The sequence below is a fragment of the Tursiops truncatus genome, chromosome 1 (assembly GCF_011762595.2).
Source record: "Tursiops truncatus isolate mTurTru1 chromosome 1, mTurTru1.mat.Y, whole genome shotgun sequence".
Classification (NCBI taxonomy): domain Eukaryota; kingdom Metazoa; phylum Chordata; class Mammalia; order Artiodactyla; family Delphinidae; genus Tursiops; species Tursiops truncatus.
The window spans coordinates 65,394,408-65,410,874 of record NC_047034.1 but is presented as its reverse complement, the minus strand read 5'-3'; positions in this window follow the sequence as shown (position 1 = coordinate 65,410,874).

Genomic DNA, 16,467 nt, shown 5'->3' with positions numbered 1-16,467 from the left:
CCCTAATGTTCTCTTTTAAAAGAACATCCTCATATTAGATTAGGGCCACCTCAATGACCTCATTTTACCTTAATTACCTCTTTAAAGACTTTATCACCAAATATAGTCACATTCTCAGGTATTGGGTTTAGGACTTCAACACATGAAGTGGTGGTGGTGGGGCGGGCAACAATTCAGCCCAAGACAGTGCTTTACTATTTCTAGAAAAATATTATCCAATGAAAATATGTGAGCCACATATATAATTTAAAAATTTCCAGTAGTCACATTTTTAAAAGTAAAAGAAAATCAGAGGAAATTACATTGAATAATATAATTTGCTTAATGTAATATATCCTGAATAGTGTTTCAACATTTAATCAATATAAACAATTATTAGTGAGATAGTTTACATTTTTTATAAAACCTTCCAAAATCCAGTGTATTTTACACTTATTGCACATTTGAATTTAGATACTAAATATTCATCAGAAATACATGGTTAACATTTAGAGTTAATAAAATTTACAGTTGAAGAAGTAGATGTACATAGCCCTGTTATTCCAAATATACTCTAAAACTTTTCTAATAACAGAATCCAGTATCCAGTTTTAGATTTAAATTAGATTGCATTAAATAATATTAAGAATTTAGTTCCTCAATCTCACTAGCTACATTTCAGGTGCTCAATAGTTATATGTGTTTAGTAGCTATCAAATGGGACAGAACAGGTTCAGAAGCTATATGCCACTGTCATGTGAAATAATAATGCTCTGAATGTCTCAACTTCTCTTAACAACCACCTGCTGTAATCTTAACTATGCTTTTTATGGTAAAGCCCCATGAACAAGAAATCCACCCCCCTTGGTAAAACAAATGGATTTAAAACATATTTGATACTCTCCAACTGCTTCTGATTTTAAGTAGTCAAACTACCTTTATACATCCTAATTAACTTTCCAGTCCCTCCCAGGAGGTTTATTAAAGACCATCTCAGGGGACTTTTTAGGCTGGGCTCTGAGCCAAAAACTCTTCCACATACTTGCTGCCTGCCCCCCCCCACCCTCCCCCACACTGGGTGCTAATGAGGATTGGTACAGCTGGAGATCTCACATCCTCATAGCAGGAGGCTGAGGCCTCTTCTCCCCCTCTTCTCATTCCCTCAGTCCTAGTTGAGGAAGAATCCTGGGAAGGATATTTTTGCTACAGATCAGAAGATGGCCCAGTGTCTCAGGCTTTTTGATGAAGGCACTGAAGTTCTCTGATCCACTTTCCTGTTTGCATATTGCTCTCTGAAGCTATTCTAAATCAACAGGGAGTCATTTCTGGGACATGAAGACTATTATTGTGATTTTCCCTATAGTCAGTGGTCCCTCTAAGACAGGAGGTCATTGGAATTCACACTTTGGAAAGAGGGACAGGGTTATAGATCTCGATATACATTATTTTTTCTCCAAACTGTCCCAGCATACTTGGGAAGAAACTCCCAAATAAAAATATTTTGTTTCAGTGAATGATATCACTTCTCTTTTTAGACAGGCAAATGAATGAAGCTTCCAAACTCATATTATGGCTTTCAAAACCAGGGAAGCAAAAAATGTAACATTTAATCTTAGAGTTTTCTGGACAACCAAGCCAGGTTTCAAATGATATCATTCAGTTTGGGGCCATCTATTCAATAAAATCCAGTCACTGTTTTCCATGCTTGAAATATATAAGTGGATAAAACTGAGAAAGATTCCCATCCTCATGGTGCTTACATTCCAGTGGAGGAGACAGAGAATAAACAATTATGAAAACATATGTTTACAGTAGTAGTGTCAATACTATAAATAAAAATAAAAGAAAAGACAAAGAAGGTAATAACAAGACAGGGCATAGCTATTCATTTTTTTCCAACAAGTATTTATGTACTGCCTACTCTCTGCTAAGTCCTGCACTATGTTAGGGACTGTAGAAGGAAACAATGATGAACCAGACATAGTTCTTACCCTCAAGGACTGGGTTTTTGTCTAACATTAATACTTACATGCTATGTATATTTGCCGTGTCTTCAAGAAGTTTTTGAGAATCCCAATCTTGCATTTTTTTTCTCCAAGGACATTTAGCAGGTATTATTTATGCAGCATTGTTCAGCAAATCTTTATGTTGAAAAAACTGAATGAACAAATGAACAATATGGACATGGGATTAAAAAGGGTGTTGCTGTGAATCTCAGACAATAGTATCAACCATACTGTTTTTTGATATAGTAGAAAAAAGCAATGGATTAAAAATGATGGAATCTCGATTCTCTATCTCCTCCATTTCTTACTATGAGGTCTTGGACATATCTTTAACATCTTTGAACTTAAATTTCTCCATCCATAAAATGGGGCTAATAATTGTTGCTAAATACAATTATTTCTATAAAGAGCAATTATGAAAGTGCTTTGTAAACTCTAAAGCTCTATACAAAGTTAAGCAATTATTATCTGTACTAAAGCATCCCTTCATTGGTGTGGCTAATTGAATATCAACTCTGCTAAAGGAAATTAAAATTAAACAGGCTGTATTGGACAATCCAGTGTAGAAACTCAGCATGACAGGGGTTTGCATTAAGCCCAACATAGCAAGAGGAGACCCTGGCAAAGAAAGGCAGTTAGATTTTGCTGCTAATTAGTACTTTTCCTTCAGGAGATTGAATCTTCTCTCCCTTTTACAGATCAAATTACTCATGTACCCTATAAAAAGCATGTCAAAGTCAAAAGTGCAAGCAGTCCCAGTACAATTCGCAGAGGGAATGGCTGCAGCGAGCAGTTAGCACACCATTAATTCTCAATTAAGTGCCAATTTGCACATTGCTGGGAAAAAATTGCAAATTCTTTGTTTCTCCCCTTAAAGATGTCATTCAAATCCAATAGAGCCAAAATTTAGTGGGGGAAAGATTAATAAAACAACTACAGATCAAATCAGGTTGTGCCAAATATCAGAAAGGGATCTCCCACATTACCAACTTGCTGAGTCCCTTCCTGTCAGCAGGCAGACTAATAAAACACACGGGTAGGGTAGATGTTTATCATAATCCAGATTGGCAAGAGAAAAACTCACTTCTAGCTAGGAGTTTGCAGCTGACAATTTCTCTGATCAAACTAGAGCAAGAAATTGGGAATTTCTACAGAGAAGAATGCATTCTTTTCTGATATGGAGTCATCTTCTGTTTAAATCCCAGTGCTTAAGCTGCCCAATTGTCCAGCCTTGGAACCTGTCCAAAGTCAATCAAATTATTTGCTTTTTGTGGCAAAGGACCCAGTAGCAGTAATGCCCTTGTGTATATTGCAGATAGGAACTGTGTTTCTACACAGGTTCAGGAAAGCTGAACACAATGGGTACAACTAAGTCCACAAATTAGTGTAACTCCTTCTCATCCCAAATGCATTAGACTTGAGGCTTTATCACAATTTTTCATTCATTAGTAATTTATTGCACTTCTGTTTGAGACATTGAACTAAAGTGTAGAAAAGAAATATAGGTCTGTTTTTCAATAACTTACAATTTCAATGGACATAAAATACACAGGGCCTTGCTGCAGTTGGATCCCTGGTAAGGCCATGTTATCATGCATTTAGGTGTTGGGTGGTGCCTATAAGATGCCTGGTAGCCAAAGCAGTAGGCTAGTGCTAATGCCTCATGCCAACAGCCCTGAGCTGGAGGGAAGAAGTCAAGCAGAACTGTCAGATAGCTTAATAAATGCTTCCCTCTTACCATCTCCTGTCACCTCATCTACATTCCTAGTCACCAATCCTTGATTTGGTTTTGTCAGTTCTGTATTTGGAAACTCTCAACTTCTTCTCTTGTCTAATGAACTTCTGATACTGGACATTCATTTTTTCTCATGCTACTGGTTACTCACTTGTATTGTGGATTGAATATCACTCTCATATTGCTTACCAGTTCTCTTTCCCCCACTGTGAACTTCTGGATTTGATCTTGCATGGAGCTGGACACCACATCCCAGAAGTTTTTTGTGTCTTAAAAACTTAGGTTAATTAATGGTACCAAACAGGGTCAGATCTTAGCATAAGGTGGCTAAGCTCTCCTCAAAGCATTCATGACATTTGAAGATAGCCCTGTGTTTTACAGGAGGTGGCATCCACTTTGTTCTAATTATTCTGGGAACAAGTTGCTTCCCCCTTCCTTTTATTGGGAAGTCATGCAAAGAATAACATGAGTTCCTTGCAATCCCAATAAGCTGGGTATTTTGTATGCCAAGTATAGGTGGCTCTTTTGCCCCTTTTCTGTTTGTTCATCCTTGTTTTCCTCGGACCCTAATCATAAAGATGAAATCACTAGGCAACATTGAATCTAGCTCCTGATTTCTGCTCTACTAAATGTACACAATGCCTTGCCTAAATTTTTGATTCCTTTCCAGGATTAGAAGTAAGAATGAAGAATTAAGTAGTTAAAGAATGACTGACTCTCTACCTCTAGCTTCCCCTTAGTAAATTTGCAGGTGGACCCCACGGGCACAGATGGACCACGAGGGCAAGAGAACATTCAACTGCAGGTGGACCATGCAAGACAGACTCCCAAGGAAGATTGGGAGAAGTCATCTGGTCATTTAAGCATGCAATAAAACAATGACAAAGAATCTGACCTTCTGCCTTAATGATTAATTGAGATTGTTTTCCCTTTTCCCCTTTAAAGATTGCCATGGCTGAGCAGAATGTTCATAAATGGTCTCTGGATATAAGTCTACCTTCTGCCCAGATTGCCAGCTTTTCTGAATAAAGCATCTTTCTTTTCTACCAACACTTACCCCTCGATTTATTAGCTGTTGAGTGGCAAGTGGCCGAACCTGCGTTTGGTTACGCAAGCACACTACTCTTTCTCTTGAGACATGTAAGCATCTCTAACCTGCCTCTAGAAAAACTATAATAGTAAAGGACTCAGATACAGTGAAAGAATGAACAGATCAGAATTTTTGCTCAGCTATTTATCTTAGTTTTGCTAAAGCTATGGGATCTGAGACTATTCAGGAAGCATATGTACAAGATAAAAACATCAAATTATGCCAAAACTACTGGATGACTGATTAAAACAAAGTAACCAACTTAAATCAATGGATTCTAATTGTGATGTTTGTTTTTGTACATTCCCATTTACTTGATTAGGACTGCCTGTTAAAGTGGCAGAATAAACACATAATCTGCTCATATGATTTGATGGGCCCTGGGAAGCCCATCTACCTAAAATTATCTCTTGCAATGGCCTGCTAAATTCAACTGTATTAGTAAGTGATTCTCACTGTGAGGCTTTATCACACATTATACCTTTTGATTTTTCACAACCACCAGAAGAAGTAGGTATTATTAAAATTCTAATTTTACAGATGGGACAATGAAGCATCAGAAATGTTAATGACTAGTCCAAGGTCGCTCAGGTAGCAAATGTCAAAGTCTGCATATAAACTCATATTCTTTGATGCCAAGTTTTATGTTTTGTTTGCTCTCCACTCTTTAACAGTTAGAGGGCCATTCCTTCAGTCCTTCTTAAGAGGATGCTCTTCTGAACGATCTGAAAATACACATAGCTTTGTATTGACCTCATTTTGTCCCATATTTTGGATATCTAGTCTTGCTACTCAAAATGTGGTTCATGGCAAGTAGCATTGAAATCAGCTATGGTTTTATTAGAAATACAGAATGTCAGGATCCAACTGAGACCTACTAAGAAAGAAAAGGAGACAGGGGACAAGGGAAAGATGGGGAAGAAAGAGAAATTCAGAAGTGCCAAAGTAAAACATTAACCAGTTCACAATTTTTTTTTAGAGTGATCCACAATTCCTTGCATGAATTTCCTTAAAGTAGAAATAGTCTCTCTACTTCCCCAAATGCCAGGAAACTGAGGAAGTTAGTGCAGTGTGGGGCCCAACCTCTTAACCTGGAGTTTTGTTCTCTGCTCCTTTCAAGGAACTGAAGCAGATTTCATAGAATTAGTATGTGTCTTGCCCTATTTTCCTCTTTTGCTTGAATACCATTGGTGTTTTTGGGACAATGATGTAGTATTGATTTAGTAGCATTTAGATTTTACACAAATTTCACAGATGAATGTTATCTTGAAGGTGGCAAGATGGAGCACAAAGCTAGAGGAATAATGGGTAAAGCTTGGAGATAAGAAAAATTAAGTACGTAGAAGAAAAGTTATTCTCAATCTATAATTTGTGAAGAAAGTCATGGAGAGGATAGCAAAGAGGGACCAGCAAACATTCTAAGAAGTGTGAGTAAGATGGTTACCATTTTTCCATTATCAAATATTTTTTCCTATTGTTAGGCCAATATGTCCCTGTTTGAGGTTCAGAAAATGTGGTTGCCATATGACTATGCTAATCCATTGTCAGGATCAAAGGTGCTCTGGGAAGTTTCACAAGCAGTAGCCATAGTTTGGATGAACTGTGCATCACTCTCACCCAGTTTTCCTGAAGCCAAATAGTCTTTGCAAAAATGATGGCTGTCGTTGGATTAATTAAATTATTAGAAATGAGCATTATCTGCATTTCTACAAATTCAACGGCCTGGGGTGGATGTTAATTAGAAACTTTTAAGTTATGAACTTTGTCAAGGGTCAGAGCAAGTTTTCTCTTAAATCAGTGCAGGCCTTGAGGGAGGTAAGAGATACAGTCTGGATTGTAGCCTCTGCTTATTTCTGGTTAGTCAAGAAGGGTACACTCTATCCCATGTGGGGAAATATGTTCCCATGTCTGAGGATGGAGACAAGAGTCAAAGAAAATCATTCACTTACCTCTCAGCTCTGAAGTTCTCAAGTTGTTAGACCCAGGTGGAAACCCGAGGCTGGACTGAAGAGTCCAGATGTCAGGCTGCCTGGCTCATTACACTTATGACCCACTTCTGGCCACTGGAGGGCATTTCCAGCAGGGACTGTGCACACCACTGAGTCCTCTCTAATTGCTCACTGCCCTCTTCCTTTTTTTTTTTTAACTCATCTCTTCTTTTCTTTTTCTTTGTGCTTCTTCACCCCTCCCCAACCCAAAGATTTCTTTTTTTTTTCCTATCTAGAGACCTCCCCAGCACAATTTCTGCTGTGACAGCAATTCACATCACTCACAACCCTGGTGCCGCCTTGTCTTTGCTCTCTGGGGTTGATAAATATGTAGTTCTAGCATGAAAGAGACTGGGGGTAATCACTGGAGACTTCTCAGAGTGGAAACATCAGCGCTCTTTGCAGACACTGCCTAACTGAGAACAGCTTGAGAAAATCAGTACTATGACAAGAAGAAGGGAGGGGAAAGTGATTAGAAAAATGGGAGGAATAAGAAATATGGGGGAAAATCTGTTTTATGGAAAGTGGGACAAAACCACCAGTATTCGTTGTTTAAGAAAATCCTCCTGGAACAGAAAAACTTTTTCCGTACCAAGTTCACCAGTTGAGGAATAGGGGTATCCTGAATACTGGCTTTGTATAGATTTATTTTCTCTATATGTATGAAAAAAATACTTTACAAATCTAAGATAATAAAGTGGATTATTAGGGGGCTTTAACAGCCTATTTAGGAGACTGACTCCTATTTTTAAGATAGACATAGTGTTTAGTGCATAGTGCTACTTAATTATAATTGAAACTTGTATATTAATAAAAATCTAAGAATATATTTTTAAGGACAAATAACCTTAACATTCTGTTAGCAAATAATCCTAATAGTGCAAGTATTCAAATGCAATAAGATTGTTTTCCATAAAATATACTATTATTCAAAATTTTCCAAAACTTATCCTTTCTTTAGTTTGACTCTGTGATATTTAATTTCCCCAGAAACTGAGCAACAGCTCAAGTATTTGAGCTAATTTTTATTGAGGGTTACAGGGTAGAGGCTGATATTATACCTAACCTAAAAGGTGTTGGATAATCAGGCTCACTATCTGCCTACAAGGAGATTTCTGCGTAATGATTTGATATCAGTGACAGTGTTTAACCCCCAACCCCTTCCCTTTTGCCTACAAATTCTCTCATGCCCTCACCATCACCATTTAGCCTAACTTTGTCATATGGTACCCATATATTCAGAGGGTAGAATGCACTAAGATCAACTTATCATACTCACTTTAAGCACTGATTGACCAGTAGGCTTAGCAGAAAATTAGTAAATTAGAAGAAATCCACAAATAAGAGAACTGAAAAAAAATAAAATTCAATAAATAAGTAAACCCTTTGAAAAGAACGTTTAAAGCTTATGACTCCGCTAGTCTGCCTGATTTTCCGTCAGCTTCCAAATCCTTTCCTCTTCAATCCTCTAATGAAGTACTGATCAAAGGTTTTCTCACTTCCACATCCCCCTACAAGTTGGCACTTTTTCAGTTCCCCTTTTCTGCTGAAAGCTTTCATGCTTTGTAATCCTTTTTGTTCCAGGGACCTCTGTCTTTTCTGTGGAAGGACATTTAGCCATGAATCCCTAGGAAGCTGAAATTCATGGCCAGCAGGAAGAAGCAACCACTGCTCAAATGCATGCATCAGTAGACACATTGGTGCTTATTCTTGCAGTGAAGCTGCAGATTCCTGATGTTCTACTTGCGGGGGGAGGGGGTTGTCTCATAACCATTTGCAGAGATAGACAAGGAAGATTGCATTATAATGTATTGGCAAAGCAAGGGAAAATCTACTTTCTCTTCCAACAATTTGAGCTTTTGGAAAATGAAGTAGGTATCTCAGGAGTTTATGCATTCTCCATCATTGGTGATGTCCACCAAGAAGTTGTATGATCCTTTCTCAGGGTTTTATGGTACATATCTGCTTTTGTGTAGACCTTTAATGCTATTATAACTCTGAGATGTTGAGTTCTCTTGTAAGATATGGTCCAATTGTTGTTGGAACATACTTAGGTTTATTTAGTTCTCAGCTCAAACAGTATTATTTATTTATTTATTTATTGCTAGTTCTAATTCTCTCAAATTCAATTCAATGAGTATTTTTTTTTTTTTTGCAGTACGCGGGCCTCTCACTGTTGTGGCCTCTCCCATTGCGGAGCACAGGCTCCAGATGAACAGGTTCCGTGACCATGGCTCATGGGCCCAGCCGCTCTGTGGCATGTGGGATCCTCCCGGACCGAGGCACGAACCCGTGTCCCCTGCATCGGCAGGTGGACTCTCAACTACTGCGCCACCAGGGAAGCCCCTCAATGAGTATTTCTGAACATTTATTTGGTACTCTGTGCTGACCTGGTATCTGTAATTATTTTAATAAGGACTCTTTTCTTGTTAATTGTAAATAAGATTTTATAGGTTTGGTAGCAAAACTTGCATATAAAGCTAAGAAGGTTAAACATGACCCAACTGACAGTAGAGACAAATTAGAAATTCTTGAATAACAGAATGCTATTCTTCACACTAATTATAGTGAGAGTTGTTTCATATAAAGAGTTTTAAAGCCAGGCAGATGTCATTTTGAATCTAGGTCTGAACCTAGTAATGTGGTTTTAGTCAAGTTTCTTAATAATCTTAAAACTCAATATCCCCATTATAAAATTAAGACAATATTATTATCAAAATATAAAGGTTAAATTAAACGATTTAAATCACCTAGTACCTGGATTATACAAGGTTCCAAATATATATACTGTCTTCCTTTTGCTTTATGTAGCCAAATCTGAATTTGGAAAAAGGAAGGATTTTTCCATCCTGGTAGATACATTTACAGTCTTTGTTATCTGCTTTTTTGGTTTCTGGTTGACTGAACATAGAATGAGAAGACCTTCTAAGTCCTCTTGGGATGAAAAGAAGAAACATGTTGGGTGCCTTCCCTTCAGGTCAAAGTTACTGCATTGCTAATGTTATTGCTGGTACTGCTGTCAGTGCCACAGCCCCTCCTAGTCCTGTGTCAACCACCTCCAGAACAGTGCTAGAGTCAGGGCAAGATTAGTGCTTTTACCCCATGACAAGAGGATGATTTTAAATACAGAGCTAGAGCACTCCCTTGAGCAGCTTGTCCACAAGTCTCAATCACCAAGCCCAAGTCCTTTGTCAATCAAGACATGGTGATTCCCAGGAGGCAGAGAAGTAGGTTTTGCTACTCAGGACTCTGCCTGCCTCTCTGGGTGCAAACTCTGCCCCACCCTCAGTCAGATCTTTCCATTTGCAGTCTGTATAGTCCACTCTAGTCAAAATTCTTGCACTAGATTTTCAATGTTGGCTGCTTTCTGATTAGACCCTTCATGCTATAAGTCAATGCCTTTTCTTTAAGAATTATTGTGTCCTGGAACAACAAATAGAAAACAGTCTTAGGCTTGATATTATTATCTTGGGTAAAATCCAATTATGGAAGTAAAGTTTCAGAAAGAAAGAAGCCATTTAAACTACTAATACAATTAGAGGTACCTTAGGAAGTGCTTAAACCATGTTTAGTATGCATTAGGGTTTAGTAAGTATTAGCAATAACTTATGATAAACCAATCCCTGTGTAGGTATCATGTGAATATACTTTCACAGCCTCATAACAATATTCTAAGTTAGGCATTGCCAAATCTATTTTACAGGTAAGGAAACAGGTTTGGAAAAATAAAATAAATATTCAAAATCACAGAGGCAGAGGAGACCTTCAAGATGGCACAGGAGTAAGATGTGGAGATCACCTTCCTCTCCATAAATTATCAAAAATACATCTACGTGTGGAACAACTCCTACAGAACACCCACTGAAAGCTGGCAGAAGACCTTAGACTTCCCAAAATTCAAGAACATCCCCACCTACCTAGGTAGGGCAAAAGAAAAAAGAATAAACAGAGACAAAATAATAGGGATGGAATCTGCACCTCTGGGAGGGAGCTGTGAAGGAGGAAAAGTTTCCACACACTAGGAAGACCCTTCACTGGCAGAGATGGGGGCTGGGCAGGGGGGAAGCTTCAGAGCCACGGAAGAGAGCGCAGCAACAGGGGTGCAGAGGGCAAAGCAGAGAGATTCCTGCACAGAGGATCAGTGCTGACCAGCACTCACCAGCCTGAGAGGCTTATCTACTCACCCACCAGGGCAAGTGGGGGCTGGGAGCTGAGGCTCTCAGATCCTAGGGAGAGGACTGGGGTTGGCTGCATGAAAACAGCCTGAAGGGGGCTAGTGTGCCACAGTTAGATGGGACAGAGTCCAGGAAAAAGTCTGGACCTGCCGGAGAGATGAGAGACCTTTGTTTCAGGGTGCTTGAGGAGAGGGGATTTCTTCCCAGTGTGCCCACAGAAGGCAGAGCACCGCCTAAGTGAGCTCCATGGATAGGCATGAGCCGCGGGTATCAGCTCAGACCCCAGAGATGGGTATAAACGGCTAACCCTGTGGCAGCTGCCACCAAGAATCCTGTGGGCAAACGCAGGTCACCCTCTGGGGAGCCTGTGCAGCACACCACTGCCAGGGTCCTCTGATTCAGAGACAACTTCCCTGGGAGAACACACGGCACACCTCAGGCTGTTGCAACAACAGCCAGTCTCTGCTGCCTCAGGCTTGCCCTGCACTCCAATTATGACTACAATACCCTTCCCTCCCCGCCCGAGTGAGCAAGAGAGTCCTAGTCAGCTGCTGCTTTAACCCTCTCCTGTCTAGGTGGGGAACAGACTTCTGAGGATGGTCTACATGTAGAGGTGGGGTCAAAGCCAAATCTGAACCCCAGGAGATGTGCGAACAAAGAAGAGAAAGGGAAATTTCTCTGTGCAGCTTCAGGAGCAGCAGATTAAATCCCCACAATCAACTTGATAAATGCTGCTTCTGAAGAATACTTTAATAGACAATGAATGTTCCCAAAACTGAGGCAGGGAACGTTGGGAGCAACTGTAGACTTGGGGTTTGCTTTCTGCATCTAATTTGTTTCTGGTTTTATATTTACCTTAGTTTAGTATTTAGAGCTTATTGGTGGATTTGTTTACTGGTTTGGTTGCTCTCTTCCTTCTTTTTTTTTTTTTTTTAACATCTTTATTGGGGTATAATTGCTTTACAATGGTGTGTTAGTTTCTGCTTTATAACAAAGTGAATCAGTCATACATAAACATATGTTCCCATATGTCTTCCCTGTTGCGTCTCCCTCCCTCCCACCCTCCTTCTTTTTTTTTTAATATGTATATATATTTTTTTCCTTTTTCTCTTTTTGTGAGTGTGTATGTGTATGTTTCTTTGTGTGATTTTGTCTGTATAGGTTTGCTTTTACCATTTGTCCTAGGGTTCTATCTGTCCATGTATTTGTTTTTTGGGTTTCTTTTTTCTGTTTTCTTTCTTAATTTTCTTCTGAGGCATGTGCCTGGCAGGGTCTTGGTGCTCCGGCTGGGTGTTGGGCCTGAGCCACCAAGGTGGGAGGGCCGAGTCAAGGGCATTGGACCACCAGAAACCTCCCAGCCCCATGTAACATCAATCAGTGTGAGCTTTCCCAGAGATCTTCATCTCAACAATAAGACGCAGCTCCACCCAATGGCCTGCAAGCTCCAGTGCTGCAAACCCCATGCCAAACAACTAGCAAGACAGGAACATAACCCCACCCATTAGCAGAGAGGCTGCCTAAAGTCATACTACATTCACAGATACTCCAAAACACACCACCAGATGTGGCCCTGCCGACCAGAAGGACAAGATACAGCCCCACCCACCAGAACATAGGCACCAGACCCCTACAATAGAAAGCCAACACAAGCCACTGAACCAAACTCACCCACTGGGGGCAGACACCAAAAATAATAGGAACTACAAACCTGCAGCCTATGAAAAGGAGACCCCAAACATAGTAAGTTAAACAAAATGAGAAAACAGAGAAATATGGAGCAGATGAAGGAGCAGGTAAAAACCCAAGGGAACAAACAAATGAAGAGAAAATAGGCAGTCAACTTGAAAAAAAAAATCAGAGTAATGGTAGTAAAGATGTTCCAAAATCTCAGAAATAAAATGGAGAAAATACAAAAAAAGTTTAATAGGCACCTAGAAGAACTACAAACAATGATGAACAACACAATAAATGAAATTAAAAATACTCTAGAAGGAATGAATAGCACAATAACTGAGGCAGAAAAATGGATAAGTGACCTGGAAGATAAAATAGTGGAAATAACTGCTGCAGAACAGAATAAAGAAAAATGAATGAAAATAATTGAGGACAGTCTCAGAGACCTCTGGGACAAGGTTAAATGTACCAACAATCAAATTATAAGGGTCTTAGAAGAAGAAGATAAAAAGAAAGTGTCTGAGAAAATATTTGAAGAGATTATAGTTGAAAACTTCCCTAACATGGGAAAGGAAATTGTCAATCAAGCCCAGGAAGCAGGCAGTCCCATAAAGGATAAATCTAAGGAGAAACACACAAAGACACATATTAATCAAACTATCAAAATTTAAATTCAAATAAAAAATATTAAAAGCAGCAAGGAAAAAGCAACAAATAACATACAAGGGAAACCCCATAAGGTTAACATCTGATCATTCAGCAGAAACTCTGCAGGCCAGAAGGGAGTGGCAGGGCATATTTAAAGAGATGGAAGAGAAAAACTTCTAACCAAGATTACTCTACCCAGCAAGGATCTCATTCAGATTTGACACAGAAATTAAAACCTTTACAGACAAGCAAAAGTTAAGAGAATTCAGCACTACCAAATGAGCTTTACAACAAATGCTAAAGGAACTTCTATAGGCAGGAAACACAAGAGAAGGAAAAGACCTACAATAACAAACCTAAATCAATTAAGAAAATGGTAATAGGAACATACATATTGATAATTACCTTAAATGTAAATGGAATAAATGCTCCAACCAAAAGACAGAGACTGGCTGAATGGATACAAAAACAAGACACATATATACACTGTCTACAAGAGACCCACTTCAGACCTAGGGACATATACAGACTGAAAGTGAGGGGTTGTAAAAAGATATTCCATGCAAATGGAAATCAAAAGAAAGCTGGAGCAGCAATACTCATATCAGACAAAATGGACTTTAAAATAAAGACTATTACAAGAGACAAAAAGGGACACTAAATAATGATCAAGGGATCAATTCAAGAAGAAGATATAACAATTGTAAATATTTATGCACCCAACATAGGAGCACCTCAACACATAAGTCAAATGCTAACAACCATAAAAGGGGAAATCAACAGTCACACAATAATAGTAGGGGACTTTAACTCCCCACATTCACCAATGGACAGATCATCCAAAACAAAAATAAATAAGGATACACAAGCTTTAAAAGACACATTAGACCAGATAAGCTTAATTTATATTTATAGGACATTCCATCCAAAACCAACAGAATACATTTTCTTCTCAAGTGCTCATGGAACATTCTCCAGGATAGATTATATCTTGGGTCACAATTCAAACCTTGATAAACTTAAGAAAGTTGAAATCATATTAAGTATCTTTTCTGACCACAAAGCTATGAGACTAGATATCAATTACAGGAAAAAAATCTGTAAAAAATACAAACACATGGAGGCTAAACAATACACTGCTAAGAAAACAGGAGATCACTGAAGAAATCAAAACACCTGGAAACAAATTGAATGAAAACACGATGACTCAAAACCTATGGGATGCAGCTAATGCAGTTCTAAGAGGGAAGTTTATAGCAATACAATCCTACCTCAAGAAACAAGAAAAGTCTCAAATAAACAACCTAAGCTTAGACCTAAAGCAGTTAGAGAAAGAAGAACAAGAAAACTCCAAAGTTAGCAGAAGGAAAGAAATCATAAAGATCAGATCAGAAATAAATGAAGAAGAAATGAAGGAAACAATACCAAAGATCAATAAAACTAAAGGCTGGTCTTTGGAAAGATAAACAAGATTGATAAACCATTACCAGACTCATCAAGAAAAAAATGGAGAAGCTTCAAATCAATAGAATTAGAAAAGAAAAAGAAGTAACAACTGACACTGCAGAAATACAAAGGATCATGAGAGACTACTATAAGAAACTATATACCAATAAAATGCACAACCTGGAAGAAATGGACAAATTCTTAGAAAAGTACCACCTTCCAAGACTGAACCAGGAAGAAATAGAAAATATGAACAGACCAATCACAAGTAATGAAATTGAAATTGTGTTTAAAAATCTTCCAACAAACAAAAGTCCAGGACCAGATGGCTTCACAGGTGAATTCTATCAAACGTTTAAAGAAGAGCTAACACTGATCCTTCTTAAACTCTTGCAAAAATCTGCAGAGGAGGGAACACTCCCAAACTCATTCTACGAGGCCAACATCACCGTGATACCAAAACCAGACAAAGATGTCAAAAAAAAAAAAAAAAAAAAAGTGAAAACTACAGGCCAATATCACTGATGAACACAGATGCAAAAATCCTCAACAAAATAATAGTAAACAGAATCCAACAACACATTAAAAGGATCAAACACCATGATCAAGTGGGTTTTATCCCAGGAATGCAAGGATTCTTCAATATATACAAATCAGTCAATGTGATACACCATATTAACAAACTGAAGGATAAAAGATTTCGACAAAATTCAGCACTCATTTATGATAAAAAAACTCTCCAGAAAATGGGCTTAGAGGGAACCTACCTCAACATAATAAAGGCCATATATGACAAACCCACAGTCAACACATTCTCAATGGTGAAAAACTGAAACCATTTCCTCTAAGATCAGGAACAAACAAGGTTGCCCACCCTCACCACTATTATTCCACATAGTTTTGGAAGTTTTAGCCACAGCAATCAGAGAAGAAAAAGAAATAAAAGGAATCCAAATCAGAAAAGAATAAGTAAAACTGTCACTGTTCGCAGATGGCATGACTATACATAGAGAATCTTAAAGATGCCACCAGAAAACTACTAGAGCTAATCAATGAATTTGGTAAAGTAGCAGGATACAAAATTAATGCACAGAAATCTCTTGCATTCCTATATACAAGGAAAAGTCTGAACTAGAAATTAAGGAGGTTAAGGAAACAATCCCATTGACCATTGCAACAAAAAGAATAGAATACCTAGGAATAAACCTTCCTAAGGAGACAAAAGACCTATATGCAGAAAACAATAAGACACTGATTAAATAAATTAAAGATGTTACAAACAGATGGAGAGATATACCATGTCCTTGGATTGGAAGAATCAACATTGTGAAAATAACGATAATACCCAAAGCAATCTACAGATTCAATGCAATCCCTATTAAACTACCAATGGCATTTTTCACAGACCTATAACAGAAAATTTTACAATTTGTATGGAAACACAAAAGACCACGAATAGCCAAAGCAATCTTGAGAAAGGAAAATGGAGCTGGAGGAATTAGGCTCCCTGACTTCAGATTATATTACAAAGCTACAGTAATAAAGACAGTATGGTACTGCCACAAAAACAGAAATATAGATCAATGGGACAGGATAGAAAGACAGAGATAAACCCATGCACATATGGTCACCTATATTTGCCAATAGAGGAAACAATACACAATGGGGAAAAGACTCTTCAGTAAGTGGTGCTGGGAAAACTGGACAGCTACTTGTAAAAGAATGA